Source organism: Lytechinus variegatus, chromosome 18 (assembly GCF_018143015.1).
Source record: "Lytechinus variegatus isolate NC3 chromosome 18, Lvar_3.0, whole genome shotgun sequence".
Taxonomy (NCBI): Eukaryota; Metazoa; Echinodermata; class Echinoidea; order Temnopleuroida; family Toxopneustidae; genus Lytechinus; species Lytechinus variegatus.
In genome coordinates this window covers 10,980,291-10,999,294 of record NC_054757.1, presented here as the reverse complement: position 1 = coordinate 10,999,294, position 19,004 = coordinate 10,980,291, and positions in this window count along the sequence as shown.

Sequence of the window (19,004 nt, the reverse complement as noted above, 5' to 3'; positions counted from 1 at the left end):
GAAACAAGGTCTGCTCAGACAAATGAACGCCTTTATGGCACTCGGCCTATAAGTTAACCTGCTGACGACCGTATTCTGAAATTCTCATCCGCTTTGTACAAAGACAATTCAGTTCTAGTAGGCAATGGATTAATTTGTTCAGTCAGGAAAACGTCCCAGATGAAATGTGTCACGCTTCTCACAAAATCCTACATTCTCCTCGCTTGCCTCTAAATAATGCATACTAGCCCCGGGCGAGGAGGAATAAATTCAAGATGGAAGGGAAATAAATAACTCCCTCTATCTGCAAAATGTCTCATGATCTGCAATTTGCATGCACTATGTGCTATGAAGCAAATTTGCACATCTACACTGTTAAAAATACATGTAATTTAAACAACGCTGTTTACTAGGTGAATCGCACAGTAGTTGTTTAAACATTTTAAACAAGTGTTCAAAATCTTAAAGAACAAAGTTTTAATTCAAATATTTAATTATCAATCATTTAAGCATGGTTACTTAAGATTTTAAACACTTGTTTAAACTGTTTATTAACTACAATGCCATTCACATAGCAAAGTGCGTTGTTTGATTTATTTTTAACAGTATATACACTCGATAACTTGCATATTATGAACAATCATTTACCTTGCAATGTATCTTATTTGTGGATCATAAGCAAGAAAATTTCATTGTAATTTAGCTTAAATCTAACACCAATATCAGATATTGGTGGAACGGAGACTGTTGGGTGTAGAAAAAATTATTTTAAAGAAAAATATTCTTACTCACCTGGATGAACAATACACAGCAAGAAAGTCAGCAGAATATGCAAAAAAAAAGAAAGAGAGAAAAAAAGACAATGGTAAGTTTGGGTCACAATTATTAATCAAATCTAAAGATCTCAATCAGTAATACGTGCACTTAACTCAATTTACAGGCCTACCTACATTTGCGCGTACATGTCTATAAATGCCCTAGACAAATTGTGGTATTTATACTGATTCCAAATCATTTTAATTTTGATCATTAAAGGGAAAGTTCACCCTGAAGAAAACTTTGTTGTTAAAATAGCAGAAAAAAATAAAAAAAAATATTGGTGAAGGTTTGGGGGAAATCCGTTAAAGAGTAAAAAAGTTATTAGAGTTCAAAATTTTGGATTTGTGACGTCATAAACGAGCAGCTGCCCCATGTGTTATGTAATATAAAATGTATGAATTTCAAATTTTGTATGGTTCCTGATGACTTAATTTTGTTTTCTTTTCATGATCTAGTGTGAAATGATTTGTATATTGATATACAAAAGTTACAGTAAAAACCATTTTCGATTTTCTGAGAAAATGACATTTCATTGATTTTTTACCATTCGCTATGTAGGAATGCTGCTCGCATATGACGTCACAAATCAAATAATTGAAATTCTAATAACTTTTTAATTATTTGATGAATTTTTCTCAAACCTTCAGCAATATTTTTTATCATTTTTTCTGCTATTTTTACAATAAACTTTTTGTCAGGGTAGACTTCCCCTTTAAGCAGTCATAATTAATTTGTTAACTTTCAAAATATTCACAAGATCTTGAACATACTTCATTCGTTGCTCAATTTTTCCCCCCAAATGTGCCTGAATGTCAAAATAGCACACAATACCTTTGCTCATAACACATTGATTGTGTTTACACAACATTGAAGAAAAGAAGTCAAAATATTGTGTAGGCGTGAACCAACCCCAAAAGTACAATACACCTATTAAGTTTATGGGATGTCGAAGGCCCACATACTCCAGACAAAGCCAAGATAAAGATAAAACTCGAATCCATACATTTCAAGTTGTGTAATAAATATCACGGTAGCCCACACATGAGACATACAAACTTTATTAGTAATGAGAGATTACAGATTTCTTTGACTGCAGGCTTTTGCCTGGGGGGGCACTTGACCAAAAAAGTGGTGGGGGTGTGCCGCGGGCGAAACAAAAAACGGGGGCCTTGGAGCGGGCTTATTGTAAAAAGGAGGTTCCTCGGAACGGGCTTCGGAACAACAAATGTTTGTGAAAACGGGGGTCCTTGGAACGGACCGCCAGCGTGTGAGTGCGTATGCATCCCTATGGAATGGTCATGTGTGCATGATGCAGCTAGCGCGGCCTCTGCCGGGGAGCTCTGCCGCCGCTTTTCACCAAAATTGCAGCTCATTCAATGCGATCGGAGCGGCGTAACGAAAAATATGCGAAGCTTTGGAGCGGATATCTCTCTTCTTTTTTTCTCAATAAGAAGAAAATGCTATGCCTTGGAGCAGCTTTCTTTGTTCTTTTTCTCAACAAGGCAAAAATGCTATACCTTGGAACGGAAATTTGAGTGTGAAAATGGGGGTCCCCTCGGCGGCACATACCCACTATGCGTTATACCGGGGGCTTTGGATTTCAATGTTTTCTTTCAGGGGAAACCTGAAATGTACCTGTATAATGTTTTTTTTTACAGACAACCATCCATGAATTGAAGGCTTTCCTTGTAAAGTTCGCATTTGTGTTTTTTTTTATTCTACATATTATTATAATTGAAATGTACAAACATTCTCTCCTACGTAGATACCACTTGAACCCATTTTATTACCCGGATCCGGGATGGAGTGAGGCAAATACACATTGTCTCAAAAACAAAACTGGTGCCATTGCTCAACTCAAACAACAGACACACATGAAGTGTGTTGCTTATTTATTCATTCATTCACTCACTCATTCCTTCATCCATTAATCAATTTAACTATTCAATCTTTTTCTTCTTTTCTTATTCATCGATTCATTCATTTAGTATGCTACATTAAACATTTGCATCAACAGTCGGATTTGAATTTTGTACCTGGCTTGACTTTACTTTGAGCATGATTTAAATCTTGGCCACAATTGATCCAAGCTTCTTGTACTTTAAGTCTTCGCCTGTTTAGGCCTTGTAAAGTTACAATGTTACTCTCAAAACATATTTCCTTATTAGATTTCATTATATTTCTTTAAAAATATTTAATTAGCAAACTCAAATAGGAGCTTTAAAATGTAATTCCCACTCCTGCTTAAAAAGTATGGAGAAAGGGCAGTACACAGGCCGCACAAATGGGACATCACACACCACATGGTACTCCTGTCTATTTACACAGATGGGGCCATATAGTGCATTGACTATCATGGTATCCTATATGCCACCCCATCCCTCCCCCTTCCCCTACCTCTTCCCCTCCCCTCCCCTCCTCTCCCCTTCCCTTCCCCTACCCTTCACCTCCCCTTCCCCTCCCCTTCCCATTCCCCTCCCTTCACCTCCCCTCCACCTTTCCCCTCCCCCTCCCCCTCCCCTCCCCCTCCCCCTCCCCTCCCCCTCCCCCTCCCCTCCCCCTCCCCTCACCCTCCCCCTCCCCTCCCCCTCCCCCTCCCCTCACCCTCCCCCTCCCCCTCCCCCTCCCCTCCTCTCTCCTTCCTTTCCCCTTCCCCTACCCTTCACCTCCCCTTCCCCTCCCTTCCACCTTTCCCCTCCCCTCCCTTTCCCTTCCCATCCCCTTCCCATCCCCCTTCCCTTCCCCCCCCCTACCGCTTCCCCTACCCTTTGATAGTAAGATAATGTAGGAGGGTGAGGAAAAAAATAAATTTGAACATTGGGACTAAAAACCTTCAAGAACATCTTCATCCAACTTTAGAGGACTGTGTCACCATGGACTTATTATGGTGTCCTAAAATTGGGGAGCGAGATATCTCAGTCGGTAAAGCGTCTGTTGAACCAAAGATTGTGGGTTCAAGTACACCCTGGGCTGATGAATGAAGCCTATGTGCCTGCACTTTTTCATAGACACAGGCTATTTTACAGTGGATAAACACCATCTCTCGGATAGGATGTAAAATCAAGGCCTTAATACAGGAGAGTTGCCAACAAATGTGGAATGATTTGTTTTGAAAAGTTAATCTGAATTTATTTCACAAGGCATTTAGTTAGGTGTTCAAGATGGATATAACCCATCAAATTTCACATGATTTTTCATGATAGCAAGTTTCAAATTTTTGTGATACAAGACAGATGCAGGATTCAAAGATCTATTTCTCTGTTAAAACAAAAACTAGATCAGGACATGAACGGATATTGCCGTCTCTGTGGAGAAATATATTGAGCAATATCTTCAACTATCAAATGACACCACTCACACCCCCCTCATTGGTAGACACGGTGCAGCTGCCGTCTCTCATTTAGAAACGTCCCATTCATGTTCAGGGACAGTACGTATTCAGGGACGACGGGTAGCCAACAGAGGAAAAAAGCGCCGAATCTCACGCTGCCTGAACAAATTGAAAAGCACACGCCCTCGGTGTACGAGGAGAGTACATGCTCGGCATGTAGTCTACCAGGGTCTATGCAGGCTTATAGGTTAAGGTCGTCTGGGGAAGTATTGATTAAAAATGCGGCATCACAATGCATTGCTATAGATGGAGGCTAGAATAATAATTGAGTGACAAGAAATCCGGACTTCTTGCAAGGATAACATCCATAAGCCCCAGGCCTAAAAACAATTTTGCAGCATTGAGTAATGGAAATTGAATTGTACTAGCATCGATTCATTTCCATTGTATTGTGGCTAGGCTGTGATATCATTTGCTGAAAGGGGGTATTAAATGTGTGATTTATGAAAGATATTAGATATTACAATATTTTGTATACCTACTTTACACCATATGATTTCACAATCACATTGAATGATGAAACAGAATTATCACTTCCCCTAATTTCGCTGCATTTTCATGTAATTCGGTGGTTTCACAATACAAGTGGGCCATCTATTGGTTGCAGCGGACGGGCCAGTTTCTAACTTCGGGGTCGACATGACACGCAGGCACAGTGCTGTGTACTGTAATGTGACTGTGATGATTCAAAAGTGGAGGAAGATTTCATTGAACATGGTCTAAATTTCGCAAGAAATAAGCAGCAAATTTCTCTCCCACGTCCTGGACCCTTGTAATAAACATCATAATCACATGCATACACTGGTGCTCGCCACAGATGTCGACTTTTTCCCATAAGGCATTGCGAATTTCAGCCTGTCCACTACAACTAATAGCTGATGGACCATATTGTGAATCCACCGACTTGGAGAAACAAAATTAATTGCTCAGCAGATAGACCTTCTTTATAACAAAATTCAATTATTTTTCAGTTGACATACACGACCACTAGTGATTCTTGTATTAAAGGGAAAGTTCACATTGATGTACTTTTTAAAGAAAAGTTCACACTACTGTAATTTATTGAGAAAAAAAAAACACAAAAACACTGATGGAAAGAAACAGGTTATTAACCGTTTAGATTGAAAGTAGCATAAAATTTGGGTTTCCAAATATTGGGATCAATGCGACATCACATGCAGGCCCCCCCCCCCCTTCGGCCTTCCATCAATACAGTATGTCCAGTGTAAGGTCACCTACATGTTTCAGAGGTGACCTTACACTGGACACACTCTATTCCCTTGCTAATCACATCCTCACTTATCACACCTAATTAATTGATCAGCTAACAGTTACACAAGTACATGTATACAGATAAGCTTGTCGATAAGATAATCCCATTTTGAAAGAATCCCCCAAACACGGACAATGGCCTTTCCTATATTCATGAACACGTAGGACTACCTTCCACCATCTTATTATTGTTTTTACATGTATATATTATCATTATTATTATTATTATTATCATCATCATTTTTATCATTATCATTATCATTATTATTATCATCATCATTATTATCATTATCATTATCATTATTATTAGTATCATCATCATTATTATCATAATCATTATCGTTCACAGTTTCATTATCATTATCATTGTTATTATTATTATCATTATCATTATCATTATCATTATCATTATCATTATTATTATTATTATTATTATTATTATTAATATTATTATTGTTATTATTATTGATAATCAAATAAAACATTAATATAAATAGGTACATAGATATCCCTTACTTCTAATATTTGAATCCATTATCAAATCAAATCCAAATATTTGACCAGTTAACATTTTACATGTACAATAAGGTAATTCTTTGACAAGATAAAATAATTCCATATTGATAATTTCCATCTTGATTTTTAAAAATCCCTCAAAAATGGGATTAAAAGGGCATTGACCTTTTGAAAATATATCCTCAGACCTTATCTACTAAATACTCAGTATGTTATAAAAAAATAAAATAAGGTAATCTTGACCATTTTTGCAAAGGGAGCAAGATCACTTTCACCATAAATCTAATTCCTCACATTATCATACCTATTAATTGACCAATTAACAGTTATACAGCCATTTTAAGCTCATCAATGAGATAATAGGATAATCCCAACAAATTGGATTAAGAGGACAATGACCTTTCAAAATACATTTACCAGGTCATTCATTGACACCAGACTGGCAGAGTGCTAGTATTGTGATTCTCTATTGTATATACAAGAGGTGCCACTTGTGCCACAATGAATCCACCAACAATACCTGATACTTCTATTAGGCCAACTAGATTACAGGTGCACTTATGGAGGCTACCCTCACTACCTTTCAACGTGCAATCTTACAATCACTCAAACCAGGCAAAATATTCAGATAAGATTTGAATTTGGGTCTTACTTGCATTATAGAGGCTTTAAATCCTACATCATTTTGTACAACATGTACGTGTAACTTTGACTTTCTTCATGCACTTTGTTAGTATTCTTCTTCTGGAAGCTGTACAGGCCACTGTCTGGTGTATTGTCGTACATGTACTCTGAGACATGTTCCATTCTAAATTATTTTTAATCAAGGATACACTGTATGTCATTAGAACTTCTAAAATTAAATTATAATTTGGCTTTTCCAAGAAATCAAGAGCATAATTTCCACAAGCAGCTATGACAAACTAACCCAAGCTCACCCATCAGTAAGGCAAAGATTCATGTTCAGGCATAATTGATATTGATCAATCATTGCCATTTTATAATTAATTTCTAATCTTTTATAACTGATTTTTAAAAGAAACATCAATCAGTGTGAACACCCCCTGTAATAGCCACATTCACGAAGGTGTTGAGAGACAGGTTGAGGGTATACCAGCACAGCTACCAGTACTTCCACACCACACATCTTCTCGCCTTTCAATTACACTGATATGGGCGGGTACATGTCATTTGATATTGAATGAAATGATTTGATCGGATCGAATGTCACTGATGTGATCGCCAATAAAGCCCATAAAGCAGTTTTCCACTGACAAGTGAATATATTACCATTCAGTATATTTTTGTTGGGGAAGTACAGGCCTGAACGCTAAAACAGACCACATTCCAACGTCACTTTCTCTGGGCACATCCATTCCATGGTCATGGTCTACACAGCCTTTAAAGTGATGGTCCAGGCTGGAAATATTTATATCTCAATAAATAGAGTAAAATTCACAGAGCAAAATGCGTACAATTTGATCGGAATCAGATAACAAATAACAAAGTTATTGAATTTTATAAAAGATTTGCATTATTCTGGTGAAACAGTTTAGGCATGTCTTTATGAATATCCTTTAAGCGGGCTGATGATGTCATATCCCACTTGTTCTTTTGTATTTTATTATATGAAATTAGGTTTATTCAGAATCTTCTACCAAGAAGTAAAATTGGATTGACAACTGATTAAAGTAGTACTAGATTAAAGTGCATTAGTTATTATTCATTGCCGCAACTTATTTCAACATGATGGAGAGTTGGAGACACATCATTTACATGTACACATGTATGAAAAAATGAAACCTTTATGATTTCATGTACATGTAATAACACAAGAAAAAGGAAAGTGGGGATGTGACATCATCAGCCAACCTAATGAATATTCATGATGATATGAATATAATTGTTTTCGCAAAATATTAATAAACTTTAAAATTCAATAACTTCATTATTTGTTATCCGATTTTGATGAAATTTACAACATTTTGCTCTGTGAAGTTTACTCTATTTTTTTAGATATAAATATTTTCAGCCCGGACCATCCCTTTGAGACTGATTTTAGCACTAGAAATACTACTCTACTTTAAATACAGAAGACCAGGGGACCGTTTCATAAAGCTGTTCGTAAGTTAAGAGCGACTTTAAGAACGACTGGTGATCCTTTCTTACGCGCTAAACCATCGCCAATTCAATATACCACTTACCGCAAGAAGGGATCACCAGTCGTTCTTAAAGTCGCTCTTAACTTACGAACAGTTTATGAAACACCCACCTGGTGGGTGTTTCATTAAAAGCTGTTCGTAAGATACGAATGACTTAACGCACGACTGGAGACCCCTTCTTGTGCTAGATGATACATCCCTATGTCATTCATTTAGGACATAAGAACATGTTCCAGTCGTTCGTAAAGTTGAGCGTAACTTTACAAGCAGCTTTATGAAACACCCCTCTGAAGTTGAACTATATAGTGCTGCTCAAAAGTTAATGAACCCCACCAGAAAATGAACACATTTGAAGTGTTCAAGTTCTGCTATGTTATCCCAGGGGGGGCCACTTACATTGACGAGTGGATACCATGCGCGACCAAAAAAACACGTAAAAAGGATGCCTTTTTCACGATAGGGCACGTTACGTACGTAACATAAGGGTGTCAAAAACACAAAAATAATAAAAAAGGGTATCTATTTCGCTAGGAAAATTACGTGTTTAGGGTCGAATTTGCGGGGATGATAAAACAAAATTAAATGTTTTATAAAGGATGTCCTTTTTTGCCCCAACACTACGTGTGTAGAGTCCGATTTGCGCGAGGTGTACAAGGTGGGGTCGTACTAAACCAAATAAGGTAAAGCCGACGACCGAAGGACCCGTAACAATAAAACATTTGTGTACTTGTTTAGGGGTTCATTTCAGGGAATATTTGCCAAGAGTAACGTTTTGTTTCTAAGACCTGTTAAGGGTAGGGTTTCACACGCCAATACTTGTTAAGGGGTCCATTTTCAGAATATGGAAATTACGTGTTTAGGGTGCTTTTCGAGACCCCATGGTATCCACTCGTAAATGGAAGTGGCCCCCCGGGTATGTTATAGATATGTTATTGTGAAGTCAGGTGATAAAATATTACATTCAATAAAGTTTATTTCTCCAGGCTTGCCAAATATTAAAGTGTTGTTGTCTACATTCAATACTGAGAAATATGGAGTGCATCTTGTGGTAGGTTTCACTAACTTTTGAGCACCTGTCGTTTACATGTATATTCAAGGAAAGAGAGATTCTAAAATATATCTTGGGACTGAAACAAGTTACAAGTAGATCCCCTTGGAAGTATTTTCACCTTTTGAAATGCAATATGAATGATTTGGAAGTATCAATAATAATAATGATAACGGTATATTTCCCCAGGGTAGCCATTTCAGTTCTGAAAACTGTTCTCCCAGCAGGCCCTGCTATTATTATTACCCGGCTAAGCTAGGCTTCCTACATGTATTCAGGTGCACACAGCTTTTCGAGGAATTACTTCCTGCCGGTACCCATTTACCTCACCTGGGTCGAGTGCAACACTGTGGATGAATTCCTTGCTGAGGGGACTTACGCCATGGCTGGGATTTGAACCCACGACCCTCTGTTTCAGAGTCCGGAGACTAATCTACTGGGCTACGACTCCAATTGTAAGGTAATAGTCTACATAGAGATATCGGCAGTTGTCATGAGGAGGGGAGGTATTTTCTACACAAACATTTGAAAAGCAAGGACTGAGTTCCGATGAGGGAGGGGGCATTCGACTGAAGGTTGCTATCCTAAAGTTCTTTAAAAACACAGAGAAATCAAACCGTGGTTAGCCCTCACATAAACAACCACCACCCAACATGGAGAAACCGAATCTTTGACAGTCCTAATGACTGCCACTTTAAAATCTCTCAAATGACATCCCGGTAAATCCAAATTCCCTAAAGTCTATTTTTACGTGAGCAGAGTCAGCTCCCTCCATGCAGGTTTTACGCTAGAAATACATGTTTACCAATGGCACTGTAACCGAACTGATTTCAAATGCAATATGACATTGTCATCCATCATGCACCCTGTTCAGCAGCAGAAAGGCATTACAAGTCTTATCATTTCCTTACAGACCTAGTGCCGTTCTGTCTCTGAATAAATGAGTACATCTATGAAAGTGCTTTATGAAAGCATTCGGAGGACACTGCTCCATCAACTTCATACAATAAACTTCCTCTCTTTCCTCAATCAACTTTTGTGCTCCTTCCTTTTTCCAATGCTTCCAGCAAAATCATAGAAATAAAGTCCATAAATCAAGGACAACTACTTGAATGTGCATGTACATGTAGGACTGTGTACCAAGAAATCTGACTATTTTTTTTTATAAATGTTACTACAATATTTGGGTCTTGGATCCTTATGTTTTTTCATGGCTCCAAACAAAATCCAAGAAATGCATGTAATCTATCACACACAGATCCACTGTACATTAAAACTTTGGACCCAGAAATCCAAAATCAGTGCGGTCTTTTTTTACAACAATTCAATCTTTTGGTCTAGTTTAAAATAGAATAATTACTTATACTAGAATGTTCATTTTGATTCTTTAAAAGTAATTGTAATTTCAAAGGGTCTACCTTACTTTTGGTTTTAAAAAATGCACAATTCTTGGCCTGTAAAATGATGAGTGAACAAAATATGACCTATGACCTGGTCCGTCACTCTCACCTGCTTATCATCCCAGTGTACATAAATTCCATATACAACCTGGGAGATATATTTTCTTACATCGGGGCTCCTTGATTAGTCAACAGAAACATTAGCTTGACAAGAGAGGGCTTTCTTGAATGTCAGCACAAGCACAGAGGTGCCATGGCCGAGTGGTCTGAGGCGCCTGGCTATACATGGAAAGTCCGGGGTTCGATCCCGGCCGCGGCACATATGCCCGTGAGCAAGGCATTTTCATCTACAATGCTCTTTTATCCTGCTTTCAAATAAATGGAAATGCTATATGCATTATTGGTAACTAGGTGTGAACTTGTTTTAAAAGGAAAAAAGAAAAAAAAATTGTTTGCTTCATCACTTTTCAGCTTCTTTATACCTGGACTGTTTCACACCCAAACCAGTCAGCTGACAGTCCATACATGTACATGTGTTTTTCAATTTAAACTTAGAATTTTGCAGACTTCATCACTTTCAGTTAATATCTGTAGAAGAAAAACCCTTTCACACTTCAAACATTTAATGAAAAGGGCCGATTTGAAGTCTAACATTACTTTTTCTTAAATTCATTAGCATCAGCACGGCTTCACAGCAAACGAAAAAGAAGAAAAAAGGCACAGCTCATGGGGCCATTCTTAAATATCACTGTTTGCTTACTTCATCAGCTTGGGTACTTAAAACCAGGACTGGTTCATATTCTTTTTTTTACTTTTCTATATTTGTTTTCTATAAAGAGACACCATTTCTCAAAGTTCAGACTCTCTGACAGATACAGTATCTCCCTCTGTTGTTGACTTATAGAAAGGTAACACCATGACACGAATGAGGTTCATTCAATATTGGCATTATCTTGGCTTTCGTTAATTACTTGAAAAGCACATTCTAGAACATCCATGCCACGGTTTCATATGTAGGTCCTATTATGAAAGTTGCTTTATGTGTTTCCATGTTGAATTCCACCAGCAAATATTATCCTTAAAGGACAAGTCTACCCCAACAAAAACTTGATTTGAATAAAAAGAGAAAAATTCAACAAGCAAAACACTGAAAATTTCATCAAAATCGGATGTAAAATAAGAAAGTTATGGCATTTTAAAGTTTCGCTTCATTTCACAAAACAGTTATATGCACATTTCGGTCGGTATGCAAATGAAGAACTGATGACATCACTCACTCACTATTTCTTTTGTATTTTATTATATGAAATATGAAATATTTGATTTTCTCGTCATTGTCATGTGAAATGAAGTTTAATTCCTCCCTGAACACGTGGAATTCAATTATTTTAACATTTTGTGCTTCGGGCAAGGAGGTTCTAATTGTCAAATTCGTAAAAATTGAAATATTGTATAGTTCAAACAATAAAAAACAAAAGAAATAGTGAGTGAGTGACATCATCGACTCTCTCATTTGGATGTAACTGGCTCGTTTATATAACTATTTTGTTAAAAATAAGCGAAACTTTGAAATGTCATAACTTTCTTATTTTACATCCGATTTTGATGAAATTTTCAGCATTGTGCTTGTCTGATTTTTCTATTGATTCAAATCAACAATTTTCTGAGGTGGACTTGACCTTTAATAGTTATCATAAGAGCTATAATAGCATGTGAAGCTGACAAGAATCTAAATTTCACTATCATCATCATTTTCATCTTTCTTTGGAAAACAAAAGTATAGGCAAAAAAGATGGGATCATCCATCTAAAATACAAAAATTACAATCTAAAGCCCTTTCCAGAGGATACTGAGTGCAAGTATAAATTGCATACGAATCAATATACTCGGTGAACTGGAACTTATAATGGAGGAAGTTTGTTTGTGGTGTGTTTTTTTTTATTCTTATGTTTAGTAAGGGTCAACAACTCTGCAGAGATATTGACTGGATATCAGACAATACTACAGACTTGTCTTATAATCTAATCAGCCGTTTACTCATTGCGCCGTGCTGCACCATCCTGAGTTTGCCCAATCTCAAGATTTTAGCCCGATCGGCCCTCGTCGCGATTAATCTCGAGATTCAAGAAACCCCGTCTCCACCATCGCAAGAAGAGCAATTCCTGCTCGAGCAAGGCATCGATGCATTGCCGTGTATAAATAATCCCGAGTGCATCTGCACCTACGAATTAGCGCGATAATTCGTGAAATAGCGCGCTATTTTGCAAATAATCTCAAGTTGACTTGGGATTGCAATCTCGAGATTAATCCTACGAAATAGCGCGATAATTGCGTCTGCATTGCAAATAATCTCGAGATTGTTTAGATCGGGATAATTTGCCAGATCAGAAATAGCGCGCTAATTTGAAAACTCGGGATGGTGCAGACGGCCCTCTTGTGTCCCCGTCCCAATATTTAACACAGGGTTGTTAAGATCCAAAAGAGCTTTATGACAAATTACTATCAATGTCTGATTTTTGAACACATTTTTTTACATACAAGGAAAGTTGTCAGAGACAAATTTCCTAGTTCCTCTTGGAAATAGTGGTAATCTTATTATGGGAGAAGGTTTGAAAATTAGAGAAAATATTAGTCTCACTATAATTTTCAGCACCTATTTTAAGTCCATCCTATTTATCATCTGACAAATGGAACTGTAATAAAAGTTATCAATTAAACACAGATTTATAATTGGTAATAATCTATAATATCCTTAATGTGTATTAAGTAAACAGTCTTCCTTCAGGAGCCATCAAAATTTATTATTTCTTTCTTATCTGAAAACTCAATTTTCATCTTTCTTTTCAATTATGGAGGGCATTAATACATCAATTCATTTCATGCTCTGTAAATTACAAAAGCATACACTTAGTTCCCCAATCGCTCTGTTTGCTCATGTAATGACTGCTGAATAATAACTCTCAATGGCATCATTTGTTTTCAGGGTTGGATATTGATCACAAAACAATTCTCAAATTGGCAACTACAATAATTTTTTTTAATTCCTCTTCCTCTTGTTCATATCTTCATTATAGATCTACGAATCCAATAGGAAAGGAAATAATCATCCATTTTGGGCATTGTAGCATGTATTCCAAGCTATATGGGGGAAGGTTCAAATTGGGTGGTTTCAAACCGCCTCGATCATAAGAATCCCTGTTAAATTACGAGAACTTTTGTAGGCTAAAACTACCCATTAATTATTCCTGCATTCACACCGCCCCGAAGCATACCCTTCGAGATAAATTCCCTATAGTTAGGAGCATGCGCAGTATGGTCTGATAAGCAGGCAAGGCGGGAGATTAAAAAACCACTAGCTCAGCAGCCACCCAAGGCGCCCAAACTACACGCTGGGCTAAAAGTTCCCGTAAATTGCTTTCACATTGCCAAAATACCTGCGTCCTTGGAAAAATCCCAGCGAAAGTTCTCGTAATTTCGCCAAGTACCTACTATTTAGCGGGTATCCTCTTTTGGGGAAATTACGCGTAGTTTGCTTTCACATTACCAAAATACCTGGTATTTTCTGATCGGGGTAAATTTCCCGATCAGAGAATACCTGGAACTGACGAACTTCGAGGTGGTCTGAAACCACCTCCTATTGATGCTGAGGTTTGAGGTTCAAGCCTTGTGTCACACGTCATGGATGGTGCTGTTAAAGATCAGTCCTAAACATAAATGTTCATATCAGGGCCCCTGTCTTACAAAGAGTTGCGATTGATCCCACCACAACTATGGAAAGCCAGTGACGACAACATCTAAAAAGCATGTTTGTTCAGAATATTTTCTAGATATAAAGTATATATTCTACATTCGTCATTTCTTTGAGAATTCAGTGTGCATCCCTTTGTTTATAAATGACATTGTGCAAATTTCCTGTAGAAAAATTATGATATTGATGGATTTCCATATCTTGCTGATGTTGATCGCATCAATTGTAACTCTTTGTAAGATGGGGTAATTGATACAAGACTGTCAAAACTCTATTAAACATATACGCACGCACATTGACAGTACATATGTACACTCTAAAAACACAAAAAGCTAAAATGTTATATGGAAATGGGCCGAGGAATGACAGCATTTTCCACTCTTAAAGCTAAATGATAGTAGTTGCAGCAAAGCACTAATTTCATGAGAAAGTCTGTAAACCAAGGTTAAGTATTCTGACTATATCATTGTGGATCTAGATCTGGTACAGTTACAAAAAACTGAACTTTGTGAAATCATGAAATCTAAGCTGAAATATGACCACACTGAAGATCGCCGACACAGATAGGCACACGTGGGACAGTGTATTATTATTGCTGGAATAAAGACCCGACGGAAGTGACCGAATCCGCGCTCATTTTGCTTATTTCTCAGCAATTACACAATTTCTTCCAGAATCCTTTGGCACAATTTTTTATTCATACAAACAGACACTTGGGTGGTCATCATATTAGATTCTGTAAAAAAGTCATTTTGAGATCGTTACCAAAACTAGAATTTACCTTTAAAGATGCCGTCACTCCTCGACCTTTCAAAGAGAGATTTACTCATACCCACCCTTTAATTTTTTTTAGTGAAGGCTATTTGATTTTATCCTGCACATTTAATCTATCAAGCAGCTCTCAAGTTCTATATCACTCGACATAGCCTCTTCAAAGGACATGAACATGCATGTTGGGGATTGACCCTAGTGGTATGTTAAACTGGCGCTCAGGACAGGGGTGACGTGCCAGCGTATTAACAAGGGAGACATGTCTATTGGCATATTATGCAAATGAGGAGGCCCTCTATCAGGTGTATGAGTGCAACTCAATCTTGGTTCTGATATTTTGAGATGGATCGATTCCAGCCCATGAGCAAAGGCATGGAGAGATTGTAAACAAACATAGGATGTCCAGTGGAATATAAGCCTAGATTGCATGAGGGATATTATATGCATGTGGGATATTACAGGGTTTCAGAGACTGAAGGGAGTGCCTAAGAATAGATAGATGGTACAATATATGCCTATTATTATCATCATCGTCACCATCATCAACATAATCTACATCATCATAAGCATCATCGTCATCACTATCATCATCACCATCATCATCATCATCCTCATCATCATCATAAGCATCATCATCAACATCATCATCATCAACAGCATCAACATCATTAAGCATCATCCTCATCATCATCATCATCATCACCATCATCATCATCATCCTCATCATCATCATAAGCATCATCATCAACATCATCACCATCATAAGCACCATCATCATCTCCTGTATTTTAACACATAGCTCTTGTTCTGAAAAAAAGAGCATTTTATAACAAAACAAAAACAGAATTTTATGGGGTATAATTGGTTATTGTTGTTTTTGGGGGGGGTTGGGGGTTGCATGTGAGCCTATCAGAAATTAAATGTAGTGGTCACTGATACAGAACCTTGATATTGCAAAAGATTTGCCTAAAATACTTAAAAGTGGCTTTTTATATATTTTTTAAAGCACAATCTAAGCATAATGGAATAGGAAAAGAGACTTCATTAATTTGAAAATCTAGCATGTTAATAAAAAACAGAACATAAATATTGGGTGCATAATATGTACATAAAGCAACAGTACAAAATATACAGTTTTTAAAACAAAGAAAAGGGCAATCTATTCTCAAACCTGTTCACCTTGGCCTATTTTACCACTGTGTGAATGCACTATCCTGCACATTCATTTATAACACAATGCCTTTAAATACAAAGCGCCACATTGGTGATGCAACATGCACTGATATTACAGTGACATGTCAAATTCAAGGCACACGTCTCTCGAATAAATTTGGTGACTCATCACACCCCCTCCAAATAGGCTAATAGATATCATCAATCCTACCCCCCCCCCTTCCCCCCATTCCCTTCTTCTATGCAAATAAACTACATTGGATAATCAGAGAATCGGAACAGGTTGGAGCAAGTATAATGTGTACAATTTGCAGTTTATAAGCATCTGTATTAGATAAGATTCATAAATGCTTTTTTTCATTTTTATTATATCACATGTACATGTATAAACCATATATATTTTCCAATGAGGCACTTGTTATTTTCAAGGCACAATATTTACTGAAGGTCTATATATTACAAAGTTGCATCCTGAAAATTGTATCAAATGATATAATAATAATCATAATCTTAGGCATTTATATAGCGCCATCTATCTAGAAATATTCTATTCCGAGGCGCGTTATTATTATTACTCTGGCTTTAGCTTGAGCTGCCTTTCAGCGCTCATGCATTCAAGGAATTAATCCTGCCGGGTACCCATTCACCTCACCTGGGTCGAGTGCAGCACAATGTGGATAAATTTCTTGCTGAAGGAAATTACGCCATGGCTGGGATTCAAATCCACGACCCTCTGTTCCAAAGTCAAAAGACTTATCCACTGGGCCACAACGCTCCACATTGCTTGAAAGTGGTGTTGTACTCACAGAGCAATATATGCAAATTGATGAGACCCACCCCTTTTCATTTACATGTAGATATCATCACTCACACATATTGGCCCGAATTCACAAAGGTGGTTTTGAGAACCCATGGTTGAGTCCATGGTTTATGCAGATTTCCTATATAACGCTTAATTTAACGCGCATCGGGCGCGTGTGTAAAAAATTCCAATGCTGATGCGCGCTTTTGTCACAGTGCGCCAAATGGACGCCTGTTGGCATGGTTATCCACACTATTTTATTCATGTGACCATTGTTTTTATTCATGAGTCCACTCTTCAAACAGAGGACTGATGAATAAAATAGCGTATCTAACCATGGTAACAGGTGTCGATTTGGCGCACTGTGACAAAAGCGTGCATCAGCATTGGTCACTTTTTTATACACGTGCCAGGTACGCGCTAAATTAAGCGTAATTTATACAGGAAATCTGCGTAAACCATGGACTCAACCATGGGTTATCAAAACCACCTTTGTGAATTCGGGCCATTCTGTTTGTTTATTTGACATTGACTTCAAAGTTTGAAAAGGAGCAATATTCACATTTTTTTAAACAAACAAAACAGACGCTTTATCTGCATTTGTTGCAATCAATTTCATAGCATTGAATACATGAAAAAGTTCAGCTACAGTACATGCTACAACCAATGACCTTCAGAATGAAATCTCTGAATGTCAAAACCAGTAGCCCCTCCAGAAATAAACAAGTGTACTTTTGAACCATTCTTTTATTTACGAAGGGATGAAAATCAGAGCTAAATAATTTTTGACCCCTTTCACCTCCCATAAACAATAAAATCCCATGCTGTATAGGGTTGTGACAATATTCCATGGGATATTCCCACAATTTATGTCAATATAGCATTGACTATTTTCAAATATATTCGTCTCCATGTTCTAGGATGCCTACATTCTATGTGTATTATGATGTACAAGTGCATCTCAATATGAACAGCTAAATAACTTTCGTTTTACTAACTACACAATGATTTAAATCACAATTAATTTTTAGGTACAGATCCCGATTGATGCTGTTTAGTGTTGGGGGAAGTGTAGCCACAAAATAATTTGAGGGAAGAAATGGTACACAAAATGGGGTGGTGACCTTGTTTGACCTCCATTCCCATCCCCAACCCGATTCTTTTGAGAAATACATAGGCCTACAACAGTATGTATAGTATATAGGCCTTTAACTCGCCCAAACTATCCTATAGATTCTTTTTCTGAACTTTTGACTCCCACCTTTGGAGCAGTAAATATGACAAGAAATATTCACACTGGATTCCCGCAAAATTCAAGTTAGATAAAAGTCCCCCCCCTTCAGATAATAATTAAGGATTCCTGGGCCAATGCATGAAATACAGTTTGTGGGACTTTTTTTTTTGCTTTATTATTACATTGATTACATGATTATATTGTATTTTGTCTTTAATAATAGTTACACATATATTTATGGCCCATCTGCACCCAGTATAAAAACATAAAGCACTTTAATACAAATGATATGTAGATGAGAGTATTCCATACAATATTTTGGTGTATGTCCTTTTAGCCCCTTCCACAATTGGTGGTGCGACTGCTTACAGTCATTGCGATAGTGTGCAACATACATGTACATTGCAACCAAGTGATCGCAAACTGTCGCACATGCAGTTGTGAAAGCCCCTTTATTGATCTCATTCTATCTTGTTGACAGGCTGTTCCTTCTTTTGTCAAAAGATGATATTTTAGATTCCTTCGGAATTAAAAATATGGTTTGAACAGGTCCATGTCTGAACTCACAACTACATGTATATGCCATTTTGCTTTGAGTCTGAACAAGCCCAACAATACAAACTATGATGCGTGTGGATGGGTCATGTGGACTGAAATAGCTTGAGATCAATTTAGTACATTAAGTACAG